Here is a 24,537-nt window from a genome sequence, read left to right on the forward strand (position 1 = left end):
TCTCTAGTGTATGACTTTGTTCTAGTCTCCTGCCTGATCACATTCTCTCCCTTTTTTTTTAAATTTCTCTTCTTTTTTCAACCAACTTCTTATCAATTCCTTTTATAAAATATTTTATAATTTTCATCTTTACAGTCATATTCCATCCCTTCATCATATTTACCCTTATTTTTGTACATATATAAGTTTTTCCTTCCTTAAAATTTTGGGAGGCAGTTTCTTCTAACAGACCAAAATACACCCAAAATCTAGTGTGTGGCACTGATCTATTCACCAGCATGATTATATTTGATCATATTCTTTTTTTTTTATCTTTTTCTTTTTCTTTTTTTTTCTTTTTTCTTTCTTTCCCTTTCTTTCCCCCCGGTTTCAGGTCTCCTCTGATTTGTTTAGTGTATATTTTTCTGGGGTCATTGTTACCCTGTTAGCATTTCGTTCTCTCATTCATCTGTTCTCCTCTGGACAAAATGACAAGACGGAAAAAAATCACCTCAAAAAAAGAACAAGAGGCAGTACTGCCTGCCAGGGACCTAATCAATATGGACATTAGTAAGATGTTGGAACTAGAGTTCAGAATGACGATTATACAGATACTAGCTGGGCTTGCAAAAAAAAAAAAAAAAAAAAAACCCTTTCTGGAGAAATAAAAGAACTAAAATCTAACCAAGTTGAAATCCAAAAGGCTATTAATGAGTGCAATCAAAAATGGAGGCTCTAAATGCTAGGATAAATGAAGCAGAAGAGAGAATTAGCGATATAGAAGACCAAATGATGGAAAATAAAGAAGCTGAGAAAAAGAGAGATAAACAACTACTGGATCATGAGGGCAGAATTTGAGAGAAGAGTGATACCATAAGATGAACCAATATTAGAATAATTGGGATCCCAGAAGAAGAAGAGAGAGAGGGACAGAGGTATATTGGAGCAAATTATAGCAGAGAACTTCCCTAATTTGGGAAAGAAAACAGGCATGAAAATCCAAGAGGCACAGAGAACCCCTCTCAAAATCAATAAAAATAGGTCAACACCCTGACATCTAATAGTAAAACTTACAAGTCTCAGAGACAAAGAGAAAATCCTGAAAGCAGCTTGGGACAAGAGGTGTGTAACCTACAATGGTAGAAACATTAGATTGGCAACAGACCTATCCACAGAGACCTGGCAGGCCAGAAAGGACTGGCATGATATATTCAGAGCACTAAATGAGAAAAATATGCAGCCAAGAATACTATATCCAGCTAGGCTGCCACTGAAAAGAGAAGGAGAGAGAAAAAGCCTCCAGGACAAACAAAAACTAAAGGAATTTGCAAACACAAAACCAGCCCTACAGGAAATATTGAATGGGGTCCTCTAAGCAAAGAGAGAGCCTAAAAGCAACACAGACCAGAAAGGAACACAGACAATATACAGTTACAGTCACCTTACAAGCAGTACAATGGCACTAAATTCATATCTTTCAATAGTTACCCTGAATGTAAATGAGCTAAATGCCCCAATCAAAAGACACAGGCTATCAGATTGGATAAAAAAACAAGACCCATCAATATGCTGTCTGCAAGAGGCTCATTTTAGACCCAAAGACACGCCCAGATTGAAAGTGAGGGAGTGGAAAACTATTTACCATGCTAAGGGACACCAAAAGAAAACTGGGGTGGCAATCCTTATATCAGACAAATTAGATTTTTTAAAAAAATTTTTTATTGTTATGTTAATCACCATATATTACATCATTTGTTTTGGTGTACTGTTCCATGATTTATTGTTTGTTCATAACACCCACTGCTCCATGCAGAATGTGCCCTCTTGAATACCCATCACCAGGCTAACCCATCCCCCTATCCTCCTTCCCTCTAGAACCCTCAGTTTGTTTTTCAGAGTCCATCATCTCTCCTGGTTCGTCTCCCCCTCTGACTTACTCCCCTTCATTCTTCCTCTCCTGCTATCTTCTTCTTTTTCTTTTTTCTTAAAATATGTTGCATTATTTGTTTCAGAAGTACAGATCTGTGATAAGAGATGAGGAAGGACACTATATCCTACTTAAAGGGTCTATCCAACAAGAAGATCTAACAATTGTAAATATCTATGCCCCTAACATGGGAGCAGCCACTTACATAAGCCAATTAATAACAAAATCAAAGAAACACATTGACAACAATACAATAATAGTGGGGGACTTTAACACCCCCCTCACTACAATGGACAGATCAACTAAGCAAAAGATCAATAAGGAAATAAAGACTTTAAATGACACACGGGACCAAATGGACTTCACAGACATATTCAGAACATTCCATCCCAAAGCAACGGAATACACATTCTCCTCCAGTGCCCATGGAACATTCTCCAGAATACATCACATCCTAGGTCACAAATCAGGTCTCAACTGGTACCAAAAGACTGGGATCATTCCCTGTGTATTTTCGGACTACAATGCTTTGAAACTAGAACTCAGTCACAAGAGGAAAATCAGAAAGAACTCAAATACATGGAGGCTAAAGTGCATCCTACTAAAGAATGAATGGCTCAACCAGGAAATTAAGGAAGAATTAAAAAAATTCGTGGAAACAAATGAAAATGAAAACACAACTGTTCAAAATCTTTGAGATGCAGGAAAGGCAGTCCTAAGAGGAAAGTATATAGCAATACAAGCCTTTCTCAAGAAATAAGAAAGGTCCAAATACACAACCTAACCCTACACCTAAAGGAGCTGGAGAAAGAACAAATAAAGCCCAAACCCAGCAGGAAAAGAGAAATAATAAAGATCAGAGCAGAAATCAATGAAATAGAAACCAAAAGAATGGTAGAACAGATCAACGAAACTAGGAGCTGGTTCTTTGAAAGAATTAATAAGATTGATAAACCCCTGGCCAGACTTATCAAAAAGAAAAGAGAAATGACCCAAATCAACAAAATTATGAATGAAGGAGGAGAGATCACAACCAACACCAAAGAAATACAAACAATTATAAGAACATATTATAAGCAACTCTATGCCAGCAAATTAGATAATCTGAAAGAAATGGATGCATTCCTAGAGATGTATCAACTACCAAAAGTGAACCAGGAAGAAATAAAAAACCTGAACAGACCTATAACTACTAAGGAAATTGAAGCAGTAATCAAAAATCTCCCAACAAGAGGCCAGGGCCAGATGGCTTCCCAGGGGAATTGAACCAACTATTTAAAGAAGAATTGATACCTATTCTCCTGAAACTGTTCCAAAAAAATAGAAATGGAAGGAAAACTTCCAAACTCGTTTTATGAGGCCACCATTACCTTGATCCCCAAACCAAAGACCCCATCAAAAAGGAGAATTACAGACCAATATCCCTGATGAACATGGATGCAAAAATTCTCACCAAAATACTAGCCAATACGATCCAACAGTACATTAAAAGGATTATTCACCACAACCAAGTAGGATTTATTCCTTGGCTGCAAGGTTAGTTCAACATCTGCAAATCAATCAATGTGATACAATACATTCATAAAAGAAAGAACAAGAACCATATGATCCTCTCAATAGATGCAGAAAAAGCATTTGACAAAGTACAGCATCCTTTCTTGATTAAAACTTCAGAGTGTGGGGATAGAGGGTACATACCTCAATATCATAAAAGCCATCTATGAAAAACCCACAGCAAATATCATTCTCAATGAGGAAAAACTGAAAGCTTTCCCCCTAAGGTCAGGAACACGGCAGGGATGTCCACCATTACCACTGCTATTCAACATAGTACTAGAAGTCCTAGCCACAGCAGTCAAACAAAAAGAAATAAAAGCCATCCGAATGGCAAAGAAGAAGTCAAACTCTCACTCTTTGCTGATGATATGATACTTTATGTGGAAAACCCAAAAGACTCCACCCCAAAACTGCTAAAACTCATACAGGAATTCAGTAAAGTGGCAGAATATAAAATCAATGCACGGAAATCAGTGGCATTCCTGTACACCAACAACAAAACAGAAGAAAGAGAAATTAAGGAGTCGATCTCATTTACAATTGCACCCAAAACCATAAGATACTTAGGAATAAATCTAACCAAAGAGGCAAAGAATCTGTACTCAGAAAACTATAAAATACTCATGAGAGAAATTGAGGAAGACACAAAGAAATGGAAAAACGTTCCATGCTCATGGATTAGAAGAACAAATATTGTGAAGATGTCAATGCTACCTAGAGCAATCTACACATTTAATGCAATCCCTATCACAATACTATCCACTTTTTTCAAAGAAATGGAACAAATAATCCTAAAATTTATATGGAACCAGAAAAGACCCTGAATAGCCAGAGGAATGTTGAAAAAGAAAAGCAAAGCTGGTGGCATCACAATTCCGGACATCAAGCTCTATTACAAAGCTGTCATCATCAAGACAGTATGGTACTGACACAAAAACAGACACATAGAGCAAAGGAACAGAATAGAGAGCCCAGAAATGGACCCTCAACTCTATGGTCAACTCATTTTTGACAAAACAGGAAAGAATGTCCAATGGCAAAAAGACAGTCTCTTCAACAAATGGTGTTGGGAAAATTGGACAGCCACATGCAGAAGAATGAAACTGGACCATTTCCTTACACCACACACAAAAATAGACTCCAAATGGTTGAAAGACCTAAATGTGAGACAGGAGTCCATCAAAACCCTAAAGGAGAACACAGGCAGCAACCTCTTCGACCTGAGCCGCAGCAACTTCTTCCTAGAAACAACACCAAAGGCAAGGGAAGCAAGGGCAAAGATGAACTATTGGGACTTCATCAAGATAAAAAGCTTTTGCACAGCAAAGGAAACAGTCAACAAAACCAAAAGACAGCTGACAGAATGATAAAAGATATTGGCACATGACATATCAGATAAAGGGCTAGTATCCAAAATCTATAAAGAACTTCTTAAACTCAACACCCAAAGAACAAATAATCTAATCAAGAATTGGGCAGAAGACATGAACAGACATTTTTCCAAAGAAGACATCCAAATGGCCAACAGACACATGAAAAAGTGCTCAACATCATTCTGCACCAGCGAAATCCAAATCAAAACCTCAATGAAATACCACCTCACACCAGTCAGAATGGCTAAAATTAACAAGTCAGGAAATGACAGATGTTGGTGGGGATGCAGAGAGAGGGGAACCCTCCTACACTCTTGGTGGGAATGCAAGCTGGTGCAGCCACTCTGGAAAACAGTATGGAGGTTCCTCAAAAAGTTGAAAACAGAGCTACGCTATGACCCAGGAATTGCACTACTGGCTATTTACCCCAAAGATACAAATGTAGGGATCCGAAGGGGTACATGCACCCCAATGTTTATAGCAGCAATGTCCACAATAGCTAAACTATGGAAAGAGCCAAGATATCCATCCACAGATGAATGGATAAAGAAGGTGTGGTATATATATGTATATATATACAATGGAATATTATGCAGCCATCAAAAGGAATGACATCTTGCCATTTGTAACGACGTAGATGGAACTGGAGGGTATTATGCTAAGCGAAATAAGTCAATCAGAGAAAGACATATATCATATGACCTCACTGATATGAGGAATTCTTAATCTCAGGAAACAAACTGAGGGTTGCTGGAGTGGTGGGGGGTGGGAGGGATGGGGTGGCTGGGTGATAGACATTGGGGAGGGTATGTGTTATGGTGAGTGCTGTGAATTGTTTAAGACTGTTGAATTATAGACCTGTACCTCTGAAACAAATAATACATTATATGCTAAAAAAAAAAAAAAAGAAGAAGAAGAAGATAGTAGGAAGGGAAAAATGAAGCGGGGGGAATTGGAGGGGGAGATGAACCATGAGAGATTATGGACTCTGAGAAACAAACTGAGGGTTCTAGAGAGGAGGGGGGTGAGTGGGATGGGGTAGCCTGCTGATGGGTATTAGAGAGGTCACATATTGAATGGAGCCCTGGGTGTTATACGCAAACAATAAATCATGGAACACTACATCAAAAACTAATGATGTAATGTATGGTGATTAACAAAATAAAATAAAAAAAAAGATGTGTACACACACACACACACACACAACAGAATATTACTCAGCCATAATAAAGAATGAAATCTTGCCATTTGCAACAACATGGATGGACCTAGAGGTTTATAATCCTAAGTGAAATAAGTCAGAAAAAGACAAGTAAGACAAGTACCATATGATTTCACTCATATGTGAAATTTAAGAAATAAAACAAAGACAAAAAAAAAGACTCTTAAATATAGAGAACAAGCCGGTTGTTATCAGAGGGGAGGTAAGTGAGGGAATGGGTGAAATTGTTGAAGAGGATCAAGAATATATTTACCATGATGAGCACTGAGTAATGTCGGGAATTGTTGAATTGCTATATTATACACTTAAAACTAATATAATATGTTAATTATACTGGAAGGAATAAAAGAAAAAGATAGCAAACCAATAGCTGGCTGAAGGAAAGAAATAATAAAGATTAGAATAGAGATAAAATATAGAGTGGAAAAACTAATGGAGAAAAACCAATGAAACAAAGAATTGGTTGTTCAAAAAGACCAACAAAATTGAAAAACTTTAGCTAGAGTGACTTAAAAATAGAAAAGCCTCAAAACCTATATCAGAAATGACAAAGGAGATATTACAGATTTTACAGAAATAAAACAGATTATAAGAGAATACTATGAACAATTGTACATCAAATTCGATATCTCAGATAAAGTGGACAAATTCCTAGAAACACACAAAACAATTAATAGTTCTCCTCAAACTCTTCCAAAAAATTGAAGAGGAGGGAGTACTTCTAAACTCATTCTATGCATTACACCAATACCAAATCTACAAAGACTACTACAAGAAAAGTGCAGACCAATACCCATGATGAATATTGCTGCTAAAATCCTCAAGAAAAATACTAGCAGAGTTTAACAGCACATTAAAAGGATCATATACCATGACGCAGTGAGATTTATTCCTGGAATGCAAGCGTGGTTCAACAAACAAATATTAATCAATGTAATATACCACAATAATAGAATGGGGGAGAGAGGAGCCTATGATTTTCTCAAGTGATACAGAAAAGGCATTTGATGAAATTTAATACCTTTTCACGATATAAACACTCAACAAACTAGCACTATTAGGTCACTAACTACCTCAACATAATAAAGACCATATTCTGAAAAGCTTAACTGAGCTAACACATTTAATGGTGAAAGACTGAATGCTTTCCCTTTAAGATCAGGAATTAGACAATTGTGTCTATTTTCATTACTTTCATTCAACATAATACTAGAAATCCTAGCCAGAGCAATTAGGCAAAAAATAGAAATTAAGAGCATCCAAATTAGAAAGAAAGTAGTAAAATTATGTCTGTTCACAAACAATATGATTTTGTAGAAAGCCCTAAAGATTTCACACACAAAAATATTAGAATATGTGCATTTACCAATGTTAAAGGATACAAAATCAACACACAAAAATCAGTTGTTTTATGCATTAACAGTGAAAAATCTGAAATGGTAATTAAGAAAATTCCATTTGCAATAGCATCAAAACAAATAACATACTTGGGAATCAGCTTATCTAAGGGGTAAAAGACTTGTACACTGAAAATCAGATATTACTGTGCTCATGGATTCAAAACTTAATATTGGTAAAATGCCAATACTACTCAAAACAATCCACGTAATTTCTATCAAAATCCCAGTGACTTTTTTTTTTTTTTTTACAGAATTAGGAAAATCCATCCTAAAATTTATATGGAATCCCAAGGGACCACAATAGCCAAAACAACCTTGAAAAAGAACAAAGAGGTTTCATACTTCTTGATTTTAAAGGTACAGTAACCAGTGTTGTACTGGCAAAAAGACCTATTAAAATCTACTTATATCCTGTAGGGCAGTTGTGAGAAGAAAAAACAAACAAAACAAACAAACAGGCTGAGTCCTTAAGGTTTATAATCAGGAGAAAATACAAGATACTCATCAAAGTACCCTGACAAGGGGCACAGGGACTCACAAGTTGAAAATACATAAATATTCAGGCAACAGGGGAGAATTCTTTAGCACCCCTTAATCAGGTTACTCTTATCTTGCCTATTTATCAAGTATATTTCCAGGTCACCTCCAAGGTTTAATATGGACTACATCCTTAGATAAATGTTTGTTTTCTGATCTCTTCAGGCAAGAAAACAACTCATGGACAATTGAAGTAATAGGTACCGAAGCCAGTTGTTTGTCCATCCCTCAGCCGGGAATGAAACTCGGGATTGCTAGCTTTTGCATCTCTGTCCCTTTGACTTCTCCTCTGTCCCCACAGCTCTCCTCTGCCATCACTGAGGGAAAATAAGTTCACATTGTAACAAGACGTGACAAAAAACTTTCCAGAGGAGAGAGCATTTTGGAGGACAGTTGTGGACTTTCTGAGTATTCTCTCAGAGTTTGAATGATGTAGTACAACTCTCTCTAAAAGAGGGAAGCAAATGCTGGGCATCTCAGAGAGGCAGGTCAGCATAGCTTTCTAAATTCATAAAATTAATTTGCTTTTAGGAAAACGAAAGGACAGAAAATCAAAGCAAAAATTTCTTTAACCAAGGCTTCAGCAAACTATGGGTCATAGGCCAAATCTGGCTAGCCACTGGCTTTTATAAATAGTTTTATTGGGACACAACCACAGTCATTTGTTTATGTATTATCTATGGCTGCTTCACACTATAATGACAGAGAAGTTATGACAGAAACCATGTGACTTGGAAGCCTAAAATATGTATTTCACAGAAAACAGTTTGCTGACCCCTGTTTAAACTCACGATTTCAGTCTTCTTGCCTAGTTATGATCCAATGTGGCCCATCAAACATAATGAAGATGTCTCAAAAGAAGTTTCCTCAGTATTTTGCTACAGACATCCCAGCCTTTATTGTTTTCCTGGCCTCCCCTATATTGCCCTTTTACTCACTATATCTTCAGCTATAGTTTTCCCATTTCTAAGAGAGAATACATGTAGAACCTTCTTCACTGGATTACTGTGAGAATTAAAGGAGATGGGATGAAGCGCTCCATGTAGCACTTGACACACTGTAAACACTTAGTAAGTGGTGGCTATGAATCAAATCCATCCATTCATTTAGCACATATTTATTGAGTTTGTTATGGATTGAATTGTGTCCTCTCCCCAAATTCATGTGTTGAATTATTAACCCCCATCCCTCAGAACATGACCTTCGAGATAGGTATTTTTTTACAATGGTAATCAAATTAAAATGATGTCATTAGGGTGGACCCTAATCTAATATGACTGGTGTCCTTACAAGAAGAAGATACGTAGATACAGACAAAATGGGAAGACAATGTAAAGACACAGGATAAAATGGCCATCTACAAGCCAAGGAGAGAGGCCTGGAGCAGCTCTTTCTTTCATAACCCTTGGAAGGAGCCAACCCTGCTGACACTTTGACCTTGGACTTCTAGCTTTCAGAACTATGAGACAATAAATTTCTATTGTTTGAGTGCTGTGGACTGAATAGGTACCCCCCCAAATTTGTATACTGAAACCCTTGTCCCTAATGTGATAGCATTTGGAGATGGGGTCTTTGGGAGATAATTAGGTCCTAAGAGTAAAGCCTCTGTGGTGGTATTAGTGCCCTTATGAGAAGAGATGCAAAAGAATTTGCTTCCTTTCTCTCTCCCTCCCATGTGAGGACACAACAAGAAGGTGTCTATCTGCAAACCAGGAAGAGGGTTCTCACCAGGAATCAAACCAGTAGGCATCTTAATATTGGATTTTCCAGCCACCAAAGTTGTGAGAAATAAATTTCAGTAATGCATGCCATCCAGTCTATGGTATTTTTGTTATAGCAGCCTGAAGGAAGATATTAAGCCACCTGATTTTGATCCTTAGTTACAGCAGCCGTAGAAAGTGAATATAGATTTCAGTAAGAAAAACAAGACAGTTATAGTAAAATGAGAGGTGCTACTTTGGATTAGTAACTCTTCTCTGGGGTATTTGTATTGTGACCTCAATAGTTATAAGGAGCAAACCATATGAAAATCTGGGGAAAACTCTTTCTAGCTGGAGAAATAAGTGCAAAGGCCCTGGGGCAGGGGTGAGCTTATTGTTATAACTTCTATCTCTTCTACCTTTTTCTTACCTTGAACGTGGATGATATAGATGTGATGTCTGGAACTTTAAAAACCATCTTGGGACCATGAGGTGATAGGTATAAGATCAAACACCAACATACTAAGGATGGGAGAGAAAAAAAGAAAGAAACTGATTACTTCATGAAATCATTAAACAACTGCACCAATACCACCAACCGTCTACTCAGGATTGCTTATGCTTTGAGAAAAATTAATCCTTTTTTGTTTAAGACACAATTAGTTTTTCCATTACTTAGAGCCAAAAATATTCTTAACAGACAAAACATTGTACAATGTGGTAAGGATTACTAAACTTTGAAGGTTTTTAATCTGAGGAATGACAAAATCTGATTTAAGTTTTTAAAAGAACATTCTGTGAAATTAAGAACTGTAGAAAAACATGGTCATGGAATTCAGAAATAGATCACTTAAGGCCTTGTATGCTATGATGAGCCCAAATTTTATTCTAAATATAGTAGGAAGCTATTATAGGAAATGTCAAAACTTACTTGTATTTTTTATTTTTTTTTTTTACTTGTATTTTTTAGAAGACATCTTTGGTTGTACAGCTAGGAGGTCATTTAAAAGGTAATTACAGTAGCCAGGAAAAATATGATGGTGATTGACAAGGGTGATATCAGTAAAGATGGATAAAATTGGAGGGAAAGAACACTACTGCTAGAAGGAGAGAAACCAGTTAGCTATAATAGTCATCAGGGTGAAGGATAATGGAACCCAATGGATTGGGAACATTGGGGTGTCTTCTTGAATGGACTTGCTAATGAATTGAACATGTGATGAAGAGAGGGAAAGACAGGAGTTAAGAATAACTCATTTTTTGCCTGAGCAACTAGGTGGATAGAGATGATATTGTTGAGGAGAGGTAGGTGTAAAATTAAGAGTTCTGTTTTCAACACGTTTAAGTTTCAGATTTTAATATGAAGGAGGGGAAGGAGGAGGGGTTGGTGGGGAAGGCTCAGAAGGAACTATCATGAGAAGGGAAAACCACAACTGTGTGTTATTAGGGAAGGCAAGAGAAGATGTTTCAGGTAGGAGGCAGGGGTCATCCATTTCAAATGCTGACAGGTCAAGAAAGGTAAGAAAGGAGGAAATTTGGATTTGTCAAAGTGATAAACCTTGAAAACACAGTTTCAGTGGATTGATAATGTCAGCCCGTTCAAGTTGGGTGTAAAAATCATATTAGCTATAAAAAGGAAGAGCCAAACAATTATAATGGGGGAAGCTGGGCAAAACACCTGCACTTTGCTAGAGGCCTACATTCTTTCACTTTTTTTTTTTAAATGGTTTTTCCTGCTGTTTCCCTTTGTGCTATGTGGTCCTCTTAGCTAGGGTCCCAAGCCCAGTGAGAAGTGGTCTGGGGGCCATAGGGGTGGTGGTCCAAGACAAGGAACAGACACTGTTCTTCCTCTTGTTGCTTTTCTAATCGCACGCCAGCACTGAAAGTTATCGGATCACGGTCAAAAACCATGAATTCTGAATTTTCTGCCTCTATTGTATGTCAAGTCTTCAGCCTAGCATCACCTTCGTTTCGTTCTTTAATTTACTTAGTTTCTCAAAAGCAGCAGAGAACGAGTTGTATTTGTGTCAGTTTATTTTAATGTATAATGAGTGATTCAAATGATTGCACATCACACAAATTTTGTTGAATGTGTAATCAGTTAAACGAACACAGGTGCCACGCTCCGGTGTGCGCCTGGAAAAACCACCCTCTGTGCTTTGTGTGGAAAGAAGATGATGTTCTTGGCTGTACAAAGCTCATATCTTAATTTCTTTTTAATTTTGTTCTTCCTCCACTGCTTTGTTTTTTTTTTTTTTTTTCCATCCAGTAAAACAGGCTGAGCCCTGAGTGTTGGAAGGTAGATATTTGGCCCACCAGCTAACCTGAAACCATTCTCAAACACCCACAAAATGACAAGCTTGCAACTGTACGGTACATTTTTAACTTAGGGGGGTGAAACATTTTAAAACTGTGCACTTTAAAATGAGCGTTTCCTGGAAACAAGGAGGAAAGAAATTAAATTATCCTCTCGAGATACCCCTGTGGGGTAAGAATAATGGCACTAGAAGTTCTTCTACGTCACTCCTGACAGTTTAGCATCAATCCTCCCAGGCAAGCTAATGTCATCCAAGCTGGCAACTTTCACTGTGGTGCTGACTGCTATGGCATTAATACGACCAGGTTATTTCATAATTAACTTACTTTTATTTTTCAGACAGGAACTGCACCTTGTAAAATGAAGGCACTTGGAGTTTCTCTGAATAGGCTCCCAAACTGTTTATACACCCCCTCACTAAATCACAGTCAGAGCTTAGATGCGGGACACAATTCATTCTCACTCCCTAACCTGGTCCAGTCACTATGGGGAAGTCAGGGGTCTTTGTACATTCTTCACCACTAGTCACTAGTTACACCTGAATATGTGTTAAGAATCAGCTGAGAAACCAGGGCTTCTCAAAATGAGGTATATGGACCACTCTCACTGGACTCACCTGAAGGGCTTATTAAAAAGTATTGATTCCTGCTTGCTACCCCCACACAATCATCTCTGAAGGAAGCTGTGGCATCTGCATTTTTAATAGGCATTCCAAGGGTATGTATGCCCTCTAATGCTTAGAAGCCAGTGAATTAAACGATTTTTTATGAGCTGTTTTTCCCATATGGTACCACTTGCTTACCATCAAGCCATTTCCGGTGTGTGTGTGTATATCGATCCTACTCTATCACAGTTAGGATGGGTCACCAGGTGCCCAGCCAACGCCCTCTTTCTTGGCAATGCTGCATCCATAGACTCTGCAAAAGTAAGTAATGTATTTAGTGGTCATGGTGCCATCACACCCATCAAAACTGATGAGGCATGGGCTGGACAGCTGACCCAAGTGGAGTCAATTAGAGCCTGCCTCTTAATTTAAACTGAGATAGCAGAACTGCAATAAGTAGTGGTAGTCACTGGAACTGGAGAGTCATGTAGACCCTCAAGGCTGGGAGTTTGGGAACTGTGTGGATGAGCACACACAGAGAACCAGATCACAGTAAAAAGCAGAGGGTAAAGCTGATGTCTCAAAAGAAGTAAAAATGAAATATTCTGGAAAGAAAGAGAAGCTAAGCATGGGCAAGAGAGAGATGACCAAGAATGGCAATCTTAGTTCCTGAAGACTTCCCAGCTTATAATTCCAACCTCTCATAATATTCGGCTATACTTCCAGTTCTTACAATCCATTTATTTAACCTGGTGTTGGCTGGTTGCTGTTCTTTGCAACCAAATGGCCCTTTGAATTCAACAGGGGTTTTTTGCTTTTTAGCACTCATGATAAATTAAAAGTTCCTAGTTTATTACCGGGACCTTCCTGCTACATTAGTTAAAACAAAAACAAAAACAAAAACAAAACTCTCCTGTTTTTTCCCTTGGAGAACTGCTCTTTCATGCTGCTAGGCAGAGTCCAGTTAAAGTCACAAAGCAGGGGTGCCTGGGTGGCTCAGTCGTTAAGCGTCTGCCTTCGGCTCAGGTCATGATCCCAGGATCCTGGGATCAAGACCCGCATCGGGCTCCCTGCTCGGTGGAGAGCGTGCTTCTCCCTCTCCCTGCCGCTCTGCCTACTTGTGCTCTCTCTCTGTCAAATAAATAAATAAAATCTTAAAAAAAAAAAGTCACAAAGCAGAATGCTGAATACGTGGGTTGCAAGGCCACTAGCCAGAGTACCTGTTGTTTATTGTTCCCTACGCTGCCTTTGGAAAAGTTGAGGGACAAGCTGTCAGGAAAAAGTCCAATTGCCTTCAGGGGTTGTCTATCTGCTTCTAAGCCAACAAACACATCTATATCTTGAAACCCCATAGCTGAGATCAACTAAAAAACAAAAACAAAAACAAAACAAACCCACAAAACCCTGAAATCTTCGCGTATGTAAACAAAGGGAAAAAGCAGCCAGTGTTGAAAACGGCCAACATCTGGCTGGCTGGCTTGCTAATGGAGAGCGGGGAACTCAGACTTCCGTCCACTTACTGTGTCCATTAAGCAGAGTATAGTTTTCATTTCCCCTCCAGACAGACTCCAGCGATTGGTGGAAAGGTCTAGAAGAGTGGCACCCTGCTCTCCCGCCATCCACTCTCCTCTTCCACGCCTCACTCCACTCCCCTGGCAGCTGTTCCAGAAAAGGGAGCCGGGAGCGGGAGCACCCCAGGCCAGTCAGTGTAAGCACAGACCGCGCCGGGTTTTCAGCTGCAATTAATTTTCCCGATAAACTCCAAACCTCTGAAACACATTGGAAGTTGAAATCCTGACACAGTCATCAACCACCACCGTACACAGCCATAAATCTTGAGTACGGCTAGTTATTCGTGGGTAATAATGAAGGACAATATACGTTTAATTAGGGTGAGATTTAGGAAATGTGTGGCGTAATAAAACAATATTCCAATTAGGGTTGAGGACACTTGTTTGAATACTTTTTATGCAGTACCATCGATGGAGTTCTTATAAAATACTGATATCTGCTTTAGTAGGCAAAAAAAAAAATCCAAATAGAAAAGACAAGATTTTAGGCTGTTGAATATTAGTCCCAGGGACAGCATCAGATTAAAACCAAATGCTCAGTGGAGGTGGGGTGATGAGCGCGGGGGTGGGGGTGTGGGGGGAATGGAATCCCAGCGTGAAAGCCTTAGCTTGACTGTTAATACAAGTCTAGCCTGTCCTCACACCTGAGTTTATTTTCCTGTGAATGTATGCTCTAAATCCCCTGATTTCCTGCTCAAAACCCATCATCTGTTACCTAGGGATGTCACCTGTAGCCATGTCCAAAGATGCTGTGATTTTTAATGAAGCATTTCACGAGAGTCCCCCAAATCCTGCCTGCAAAGGAGGGGGTAATCTAAGCCCTCTGTGAAAAAACAGCCTAATGGGAGGAAATCACCTGGGTCAAGAAATTTAGATTCTAATCCCAGCCTTGACTGCAAAGTTCTGTGTGACCTTGAGAAAGTCAATTAATGCCTCTGTGCTTCAATATCCTTATGAAAACTGAGGATAGCTGGGTTTCATCTGGGCAACATTTTATAGATAATCAGATAATTCTTATAATGAATGGGAGTAAGAAGTGATGCGAGAAAACAAAATTACATAGCCTCTTCCTCCCTGTGACATATATATACACACACGGGCAGACACATACAGACAAGCACATATAATAATTGGAAGAAACAAGTAGTTTTTTAGCTTATTGAATTGGTTTTTGTTTATCTTTTATTTTTTCAAAAAGCTATTATTTATTTATTTATTTATTTATTTATTTGACAGAGAGAGAAAGAGAGCGCCTGCACAAGCAGGGGGAGGGGCAGAGGGAGAGGGATTAAACAGGCTCCCCACCGAGCAGGGAGCTGTCCTGGGACTTGATCCCAGGATCCCAAGATCATGACCTGAGCTGAAGGCAGCCACTTAACCGACTGAGCCACCCAGGTGCCCTGGTTTTTGTTTATCTTTTAAAGGGAAAATGTGAAGATTCCTTAAAGTCAGGGCACTTAGTATTAAGAGATAGTTTATTTTTAATTGTAAATCAGAAAATGTCCCTGGATTTAACAATCCACCTTAAAAGGGTAAAAATAATTTTAATATCTGCTAAAGTAAAATGTAGATAATAGGAATTTTTTTGAAGCTGCTCTTTTGGAAAAATAGATCTACATGTATTTTAAATTGGATTCAAAAGACCAAGTATAAAGTTTTTGTGTGATTTTGGTAAGTTAATTAACCCTTCTGTGGCTCTGTTTCCTCATTTGCAAAAACACTGCCTTACTAAAAAAGTATTGAGGAGTAACTTGGCCGGACTAACCTCATTTTTTTCTCTTCATTTGGAAATGTAATTATATGAATATAAATAATATAGAATTTCATATCTGGCAGAGTCCTTAAAAGACACCTAATCTAAATCCTTCCTTTTGTAGATAAACAAACTGAGGTTCAGAGAGATTGAACGATTTGTCCAAGGTCCCATGGGTGGCCAGGTCTTGCCTGTTCCTGTGTTTCTGCCCCGTCACGGCTGCCTCATGGATTTGAAGGAGTTAATGCCCCTCCAAACAATAATCAGGGGAGTCTATTCATAGCCAACTGGTACAATTTGTCTCAATTCTGCAGTACTGCATATTTATAAAGATATTGCCAATCTTTTTTTAATATTGAAACTATATCAGGTGATATTACCATTATTTTGACAGTCAGCTAGAAATCCCAGAAAGAGATATTAACAGCTTATCATTTTAGAACACCTCATAACACTATTAGGAAGAGTGATTTTGACATTTTTATATGATTAGGTGTGGTTTGTTGTAAACACTGCATTTGCTTAGCTAAAGTCTATTTTATCCATCCTTGATTTCTGCAGAGAAGCCTCACCAATTTAAGATAAGTTCACAAAACAAACAAGCAAAACAAACACTGATGGCAAAATAATGGTGCTCTGGTATAACACCTAATTAGTATGGGTTTCTTGTAGGCCATGTTTTACTTGTCCTGTCAGCCACTGGGAAGGACCTTTGACCACAGGTTCATTGAATCCTCAGCTAATATTCATCTTCTTCTAAATTTGATTTATCTACCTTGGGTGAAGTTAATGGATTATAAAGGTGGTTTCCTAGCTTTTGGATTCATATGCCATGAAACTTCTGTACTTAACTCCTGCACTCCACCAAAATTAGGAACATAGATAAGATTTCTAACTTTCAATTTCCAACTAAGTAAGAAAAAAAAACATAGCTAACCAACTATCATGTCATTTGAAAAAAGAAACAATTTAAACAAAAAAGAGATAATACCACATCCTCAAAATAAAGAAGTATCCAAACTGAATACTCTGACTTTATAAAACACTAGCCACTGTGTGCTTATTTTACAATCAGACAGTGATGATTCCATCACAGAAATCATCCAATAAGGTATATTTCAGATGTGTCATTGATTAAGAGAACTTAAATGTATTGGACAAAATGCATCTACATTATCTGTTTAACTTTCTAGTCCCTTAAACGGAGAAGTCAGTTAATTACCTGTGTTTAATATTTAAAAATGTCTGAGCTGCACCCCAGTCTTTTGGAGGTGAGTCAGAACCTCTGCTATCCTAGGTGTGATTTTTTTTTTTTTTAAGATTTTATTTATTCATTTGAGGGAGGGAGCAACAGAGAGAGAAGAGGGAGAAGCAGACTCCTCGCTGGAGGGGCAGAGGCAGAGGGAGAAGCAAACTTCCCCACTGGGCAGGGAGCCCAACCTGGGACTCGATCCCAGGACTCTGAGACATTGACCTGAGCCCAAGGCAGACTTTTACCCAACTGAGCCATCCAGGTGAACCCCTTGGTGTGGTCTTATTGTGGAATGGCAGCAGTACAAGAAGCCAAGGAAAATCACTCAAGAATATTTAAAGTCTTTGTATTGTGACATTCCATTGGTCCAGCCCAACATCAGTGAGACAAGAAAATATGCTGTTCCTGCTCTTGTGGGAGCAAAGTCAACACAACAAGAGCACAGATGTCTCATAATTCTATAACAAGGTATGAGATAAAGAATTGGAACATAATCCAATATACTTCAGCTTTCACATCTTCACATGTGCCATATATACAAATAATGATGGTCTAACCTCATCATCCAAGCAAGTAGGCGAGATTCCTATTCTTCCAAATAACAATTTCCTTAGGAGTATTTCCAGAGAAATACACATATTAGCAGGCCTACTGTTTGGTTTCCATCCTACAAAGTAGGTGGTCTGTCATATTTTATATCATGAACAAAGTTTGCCTTTTGTTTTTCCTTTTGATAATTTTAATGTTAAGTTCTTGTTAATATGCATTGTACCATCTCACCATTTAGATGACAAACTTCTCAAGGGCAGACTTGTCATAGATCTGCTGTGTAGAACATAACAGCAATTTCTGCACCTGTTTTACTTCATTGCGTAGGGCTGTGGTTCATTAAATTCGACTCTCAGAGAGTAGATCCTGGGCACTGGTATTTTTTAAAAGCACCTCCAGGTGATTCGAAAGTGTAGCCAGGGTTGAGAACCATTGGCTAGGGGCTTTGACCCGTACATGAATAAAAATACCTCAAAGAAGTTGTACTCATGCCAAATCTCTTTGTGCGAGAAAAAGCTCCGTAGCTAGTTTGCACGAAGGTAGGTCATTTGTAAAATTTCCTCTGGGGCCCACTCAGACCAGCAGCATCACCTGGGAGCCTGTGAGAAAGGCAGACTCGTGGGCCTCTCCACAGACCAACTGAATCAGGAAACTTCAGTTTAAAAAGATCCGAGGTGATTCATATTTATGTCAAAGTCTGAGAAGCGGGGCTAAAAATCCTAAACCCTAACTAGGCAAGACAAATCAGTCTCCCCTTAGAAAACTTTCTTCTAATCAGGTTCCTAATACTCAAGTCCAGGATTCATTGAGAATGTTGCAGGTGAATTAATTACTATAATGATACAGATAGATATAGACACACATATATGTATGTGTGTGTAATGAAATATAGTCTAGTGTAATGTTATATCATGTACAACGTAACAATATAATTTATCTTCCTTTCCAAATAAATTTATTTGCAGAGGAAACCATAAATTGCGTGAGGAATAAAAGGAGCCGCATCAACTCTCCATAACTACCCTGTATTTCATTGCCATTTTATTTCCTCCACTGTGGTGGTGATAAAATAGGTATGATCTCGTTCTTGTCTTCAGGCTACTTACATTCTAATAAGGGATACTGACAAGTAAATAATTAGCCAGAACTTAATGCCCTCTAAAATCCTAAACTAGAAGTACAGCACTGTGCTGGGCAAACATTAATGTGCATGACAATCACCTAGAAGGTTTGTTCAACCACAGATTGTCCCCCCTTCCCCCACCGCCCCAGCATTCCAGGTTTTCAGTAAGTCTGTGGTAAGACCTGATAATTTTCCTATCGAACAAGTTTGCTGCTGGTCAGGGACCATACTTTGGGAACCGCTGGGCTATGGAAAACGGAGTAAAAAGAACAGAATGCTGGGATTCTTCTGGATAGCAAAGGATGAGCCAAACGTTGACAGGCAGGGAAGAAAGAGAGGTGCCACAATCAGAGTGGGGCATATCTGAGCACCTGACATGCTGGGGAAGCCGGCTATGAGTGGAGGTCAGAATACATGAACTGAAAGATAGATAAGACTAGGAAGATAGGTCAGGGCCAAGTCACGGACGATCTAGGACGGCAACAAAAGAGCTTAAAGTTTATTCCGTGGGCGCTGAGAAGTGATGGAGGACATGGGAGGGTCAAAAAACATTTTTTTAAAGACATGATCCAAATTTTACTTTAGGACGGTATTTGAGGCAGCAGTGAGAAGGATGGTGTGGAGAAGCAAGGGAATGGAAGTCACGGGAGCAGGGGAGAGGCTATCCCAATGATCAAGGAAAATGACCCATAAATAGGGCCATTGCGAGAATATCTGGTGACCTCCACACTTCTGGGAAGCACTAGAAGAGCCCGTGATTAGCTAGTGGCAGAAAAGGAGGGGCATTCATTTATTTAACATACATATATTGAACTCTTCCTGTATTCCAAGCACTGTGCTAGGCACAGAGGAACAGCGATGAAGAAGACAAAGTTCTTACCCTCATGGAGCTCTTGGGCTAGCGGGGAAAACAGACAAGGCAATAAAGAAGGTCAGCAGAGAAGAGAGACTATGGAACAATATGTGTGTGATGTCAGAGCACGGAGTGGAGGCTGGTTGCCTCACCCAGGCTGGGGAATGAAGGAAGCCTTCCTGGAGGAAAACCTACTTAAACCTAAATTCCTCAAGGCCAAAATGCTTAACAGGGCCTGCAAGACTCTACATGATCTGGGCCATCCTTTTATTTTCAGCTTGTTCTAAGTCAATGTCTCTCTTCCTCTTCATGTTCTGGAACCAGATCCCTTTCAATTCTAGCCTCAGGACCTTTGTACATGCTTTTTTCCTTAGCTTAGAATTTTCTTATCTCTCTTACTTAAAGAATAATTGTTCATCCTATGGGGGTCAGCTTAAATATTCTTCCCACAATATTTTCCCTGTGTTTCCAAGATGAAATCAATACCCCCGTTTTACTCCCTGAAATCTTCCTGCATTTCAGCTTATCATTGATCACAATAGTAATTATTTGAGGATTATTTGTTTAATGCCAGTATCCCTTCTTAGATTATAAGGTCTGTCGGACAGGATTATTTCTTTTCATTATTTGTATTCTGAGCAGTTAACATAGTGTCTGGAATATGATAAATACTCAGCATTTCATTTTGTAAACAAAAACCAAGAACTAAAGAATAAAAAGGAATAGTTGGGCAGAGGGAGTAAGAGGGTAAGGAATAGCAGGTGTGGAGGCTCTGAGGTTGAACAGACCACTACTCAGTGAAGGAACTGAAAGACCAGTATGTTTGGGTTCTAGGTAGACAGATGTAAGAGATGGGACTGAGGAGGCAGTCCATAGGCAGGCACTGAAGGGTTCAAAACTAGGGTATCTCTCACCGGATCTATGTTTTTAAAAGCCTACTCTGCTTTATGGAGAGTAATTTCAGGGGAGCAAGAGTGAATAATGACATCACTGGATGGCTCTTCCCAGAGTCCAAGTGCTAGTAACGTTGGGTAGGGAGGTGGTGGTAGAAAGCGAAACAAGGATCCTTAGGCAAGGTATTTAGGAGCTAGCACTGAGGGAGCTCAGTGGTAAATTGAATGTGGAGATAAAGGAGAGGAAAGGTTGTCACAGTTGACATGCAGATTTTTGGTTTGTAGAGCTTATCAGCACCATTCACTAAAGGTGGGAACAGTGAAACCCCTGGTCATGTAGAGCTCCTCCTAGCAATGACAGAGTCCTTCTAACTAAGAGCATAGATGCTGAGACTTCAGGCAAACCTAGAGCCACAGAACTTTAGAGACCACTGGAGGGACTTTAGAGATGAATCCAGAGACCAATCCAGAATATGTGTATAGATATTATTTTTGTATATATATGTAATATATATTTATATGTATATAATATATATTATATATATTATGTATATATATATTCACATTCAACAAATAAACTAATAAAAATTACTTGAAAAAACAGTTCTGCTGCTAAAAATGCCTGAGCACCACTGCTGTGCCATGGTCCAATGCCCCTACACCTCGGTATATTGGCAGGGGATTGACAATCCCAATCTGGTTAGTGCAGTATATTAATGTGATTATGGATTTCTTTTCTATATCCAGAGGTGGACATTTTTCTTCTAAATCTGAGGTTGGCAAAATTTTTCTGTAAAGGGCCAGACGGTAAATGCTTTAGGCTTTGTAGATGATCCGGTCTCTGTGGCAACTATCTAACTCGGGCATTGTAACTCAAAAGGAGCCACAGAGAGTGTGTAAACAAATGAACATCACTGTGTTTCAATAAAAGCGTATATCTGTGGACACTAAATTTTGAATTTCATGTAATTTTCACATGTCACAAAAAAGTCCTCCTTTTGAGTTTTTCAACCAATTAAAAATGTAAAATCCATTCTTAGGTCACAGACTTTACAGCTACGGTATTTGGCCTATAGACTGGAGTTTGTGGATTTCTAAATGAGGGACTTTTGCCCAGAGACATGGAATCACAAAGTAGAGGTAAAGAAAAGCAAGCTTTCATGCCATGTCCTGGTCTCATGTAATCCAGTGAGGAAAAGGGGAGAAGATCCCTAGCCAAGAAGAGGAATTAGTTTCTCCTGATTCCAAGCAGTTGTGAGCTCCTGAAGCAGAAGTGAAGGGGAATCATTCCATCTTGTCTCCTTGGGAACAGCAGATCTCAGTGGCCCGAAAATGGAATGCCTCAGGCTGCCAGGTACAGTTCCGATTCATACTCTTATTCTTATTCAGGACCCAGATACATCAAGTGAACCATACATAGTCACTCACCAGTTCTTTTTAGACATAAAGTCAAATGTCAATGACGTTCTTAATTTTCAAGCATAACACTGGTACCTAAATTCAAACCACTGTATTATCATCAGGTTGGGTAAACTAGCCTCATAGAAAAGACATAGGCTTCAGTGACTTCAGGGACAATGTAAAGGTTAAAAAAATGTAGTATCATTATAGTGGCATTTGCTTAATGAACAGCAAGTCGTCTCTAAACTGATTTCCCTGGATCTCCTAGCAAAACCTGTAAACTCAAAAGATTGTCTGCAGACTAAGAATATGTACATCATCAGAGCTGGATGTACATATCACCATATATGCACATCAATGCTTTTTTTAAATAACTAAATTATAATTGTATATATATAATTGTTTACCACAAAGTGTTTACCTTCTGGACTATGAACTGCTTAAGGCTAAGGATCTTACTCATCTCTGAATTATCAATATCTACTATAATTACTATCACATAGATGATGCCTAATAAATGTTGTCTGAATGAGTTAATAAAAAGGACAAATATTATTAAAATGGTTAACAGGGGGAAAAAAAGCAATGTATGCTTTTGTTCCAAAATACAAAATCTTATCTTAAAATAGACACTGAGAAATACACTTTGTGCATGCACCACTCTATCAGAATACTACTCTGGAGACTATGGAAGTCTGTGATGAAACAAAGGCATAGAATTTCTTGCTTACTTACCAGAGAACCAAGTAGAATTTTCCTCATTGAATACCCCTGGGGAAACACTGCTGGATCTGCTTACTCAACAGCCATTCCCACCCTGCTTCTCTCTTGCCACCTTCTACACACAGGCTGAGAAATGTAAAGACTCAATTTCTTGGTCTCCTCTGTAACAAAGAAGGCCATGTGACCATACTGTGGCCAGTGAGTTGTAACTTGAAGTCTCCCAGGGCTTTCCTGAAAAAAGAGTCTGATAATCGGAACCAACTTTCCTCTTCTTTCTGCTTTGAATATGGGGCAAAAGGAACCAATTTGCAACCATGAGGGTAAGGCCAGAAGAATGTCCACACACATTCTGGCATTACTGAACTGCTGAACCACCGCCTGAATCTTTCTACCTCTGGATTTCCTATATGAGAAAAAGTAACTAAATATATTAAACCATGGAAAGACAGTAATCTTTGTCTTGCAAATGAGCATACTCTTAACTGACAAAAAACCTATTTTGCAAAATAAAAACTCTTAAGCACCAATTAAGTATTTTAATCTCCATATGTTAGAACTCAGTCACTAAATATTATCTTATTACTTTCTGTTCAACTAAAGGTTGTTTGGAGGTCCTTTTTAAACTTTTGGTCCCCCAGGTCTATAGCTATTTAAACTACGGCCATTCACGGCTCCATTAACTTCTTTGCACTTACTCTGAGCACTAATGTCTCAAAAATCTTAGTTTCTTCTACTCACTTCTCTGAAGCACAAATATATTAATATTCTATAATTTTTTCTCTCTTAAATAATGTGGATTCATTTTACTCAAATTTTTTATGACATATTTCCAAAAAGATATAAGGTTACTTACTTCAGAAGACTTATACAGAAGAGTGACTTCAGCCAGATGGCAGACTAGTAAAGTCTACACCTACTCTCCCACAGAAACACCAAAAATACAACAACTTACAGACAAAAGTAGCTTTGTGAGAATTCTAGAACTCAGTTAAAAAGTTGTAGCAAACAAGTGAATGACTAAAGAAAGAAAGTCACACCCAAAAGTGTATGAAATTTCAGGGTGTTTCTGCCAATGCTTGCTCCATTTCCTCCCCAGTGCGCTGAGGTTGGCAAATGCCCATTTGCTGGTTCCTCCCTTGGAACAGAAAGAAACAAGTGGAACTTGCTTGTGACATTCTGGCTTGTATGGGGGATGTCTGGGGGACTAATTTCTGTCTCACCTTTCTAGGACACAGATGGGATGGTGGCATAGTTTGGGATATCAGTTTGGAAGCCTCCAGAAGCAATGGTGGGCACCATGACACATGAGAGCTGCAGGAAGGCTATAGAACTGTGGCCCCCTGGGTCAAGAGATTATGGGCAGAGGAATACAACAGAAATCTAAGTCCTTGAGAAGAAGAGCAGGGGTGAGACTCATAGGAAATTAAGACATCTAAAAGCAAACATGTATACAGGGAGATTGGGGAGAAAGCACACACACACACACACACACACACAGGACTAGGAATGACACATCCTCAGAAAAGGCTTGAGTGGATCTTGAGGCTTCACACTAAACTAATTAATGAAGATTTACCCCTGCACAGACCCAATCCACAAAAACCTAGGGACTGTTCTTTTCAAATGCCCCATTTTCAATTTTCAACAAAAGATCACAAGGCATACAAAGAAACAGGGAAACATGGCCAACTCAAAAGAAAAGTAATACTCCAGAAATGGAAAATTATCATAGGCCTCAGACTTACTCCACAAAAATTTTAAAATAAATGTCTTAAAAATGCCCAGTGAGCTAAAGGAAAACAT

The 24,537-nt window shown here is 38.7% G+C and overlaps 1 long non-coding RNA gene across 3 annotated transcripts in view; it reads right to left on the bottom strand.

The window, feature by feature from the left end:
* LOC114224097 (uncharacterized) overlaps window positions 1-23,723 on the bottom strand; it is a 90,042-nt gene extending 66,319 nt beyond the window's left edge. For 2 of the 3 annotated variants that reach the window (XR_003612315.2, XR_015768842.1), the window contains exons 1-3: window positions 23,588-23,723; window positions 12,815-12,929; window positions 10,126-10,217 (exon numbers count right to left, since the gene is read on the bottom strand). This is a non-coding gene — a long non-coding RNA (uncharacterized LOC114224097). The remainder of the gene's footprint in view (window positions 1-10,125; window positions 10,218-12,814; window positions 12,930-23,587) is intronic. The other variant, XR_015768843.1, reaches the window with a different exon arrangement.
* Window positions 23,724-24,537: the final 814 nt, after the last annotated feature.

The sequence above is a fragment of the Eumetopias jubatus genome, unplaced genomic scaffold (assembly GCF_037043125.1).
Source record: "Eumetopias jubatus isolate StellerSeaLion01/CBP00866 unplaced genomic scaffold, mEumJub1_p1.0 scaffold_8, whole genome shotgun sequence".
In the NCBI taxonomy this organism is placed as follows: Eukaryota; Metazoa; Chordata; class Mammalia; order Carnivora; family Otariidae; genus Eumetopias; species Eumetopias jubatus.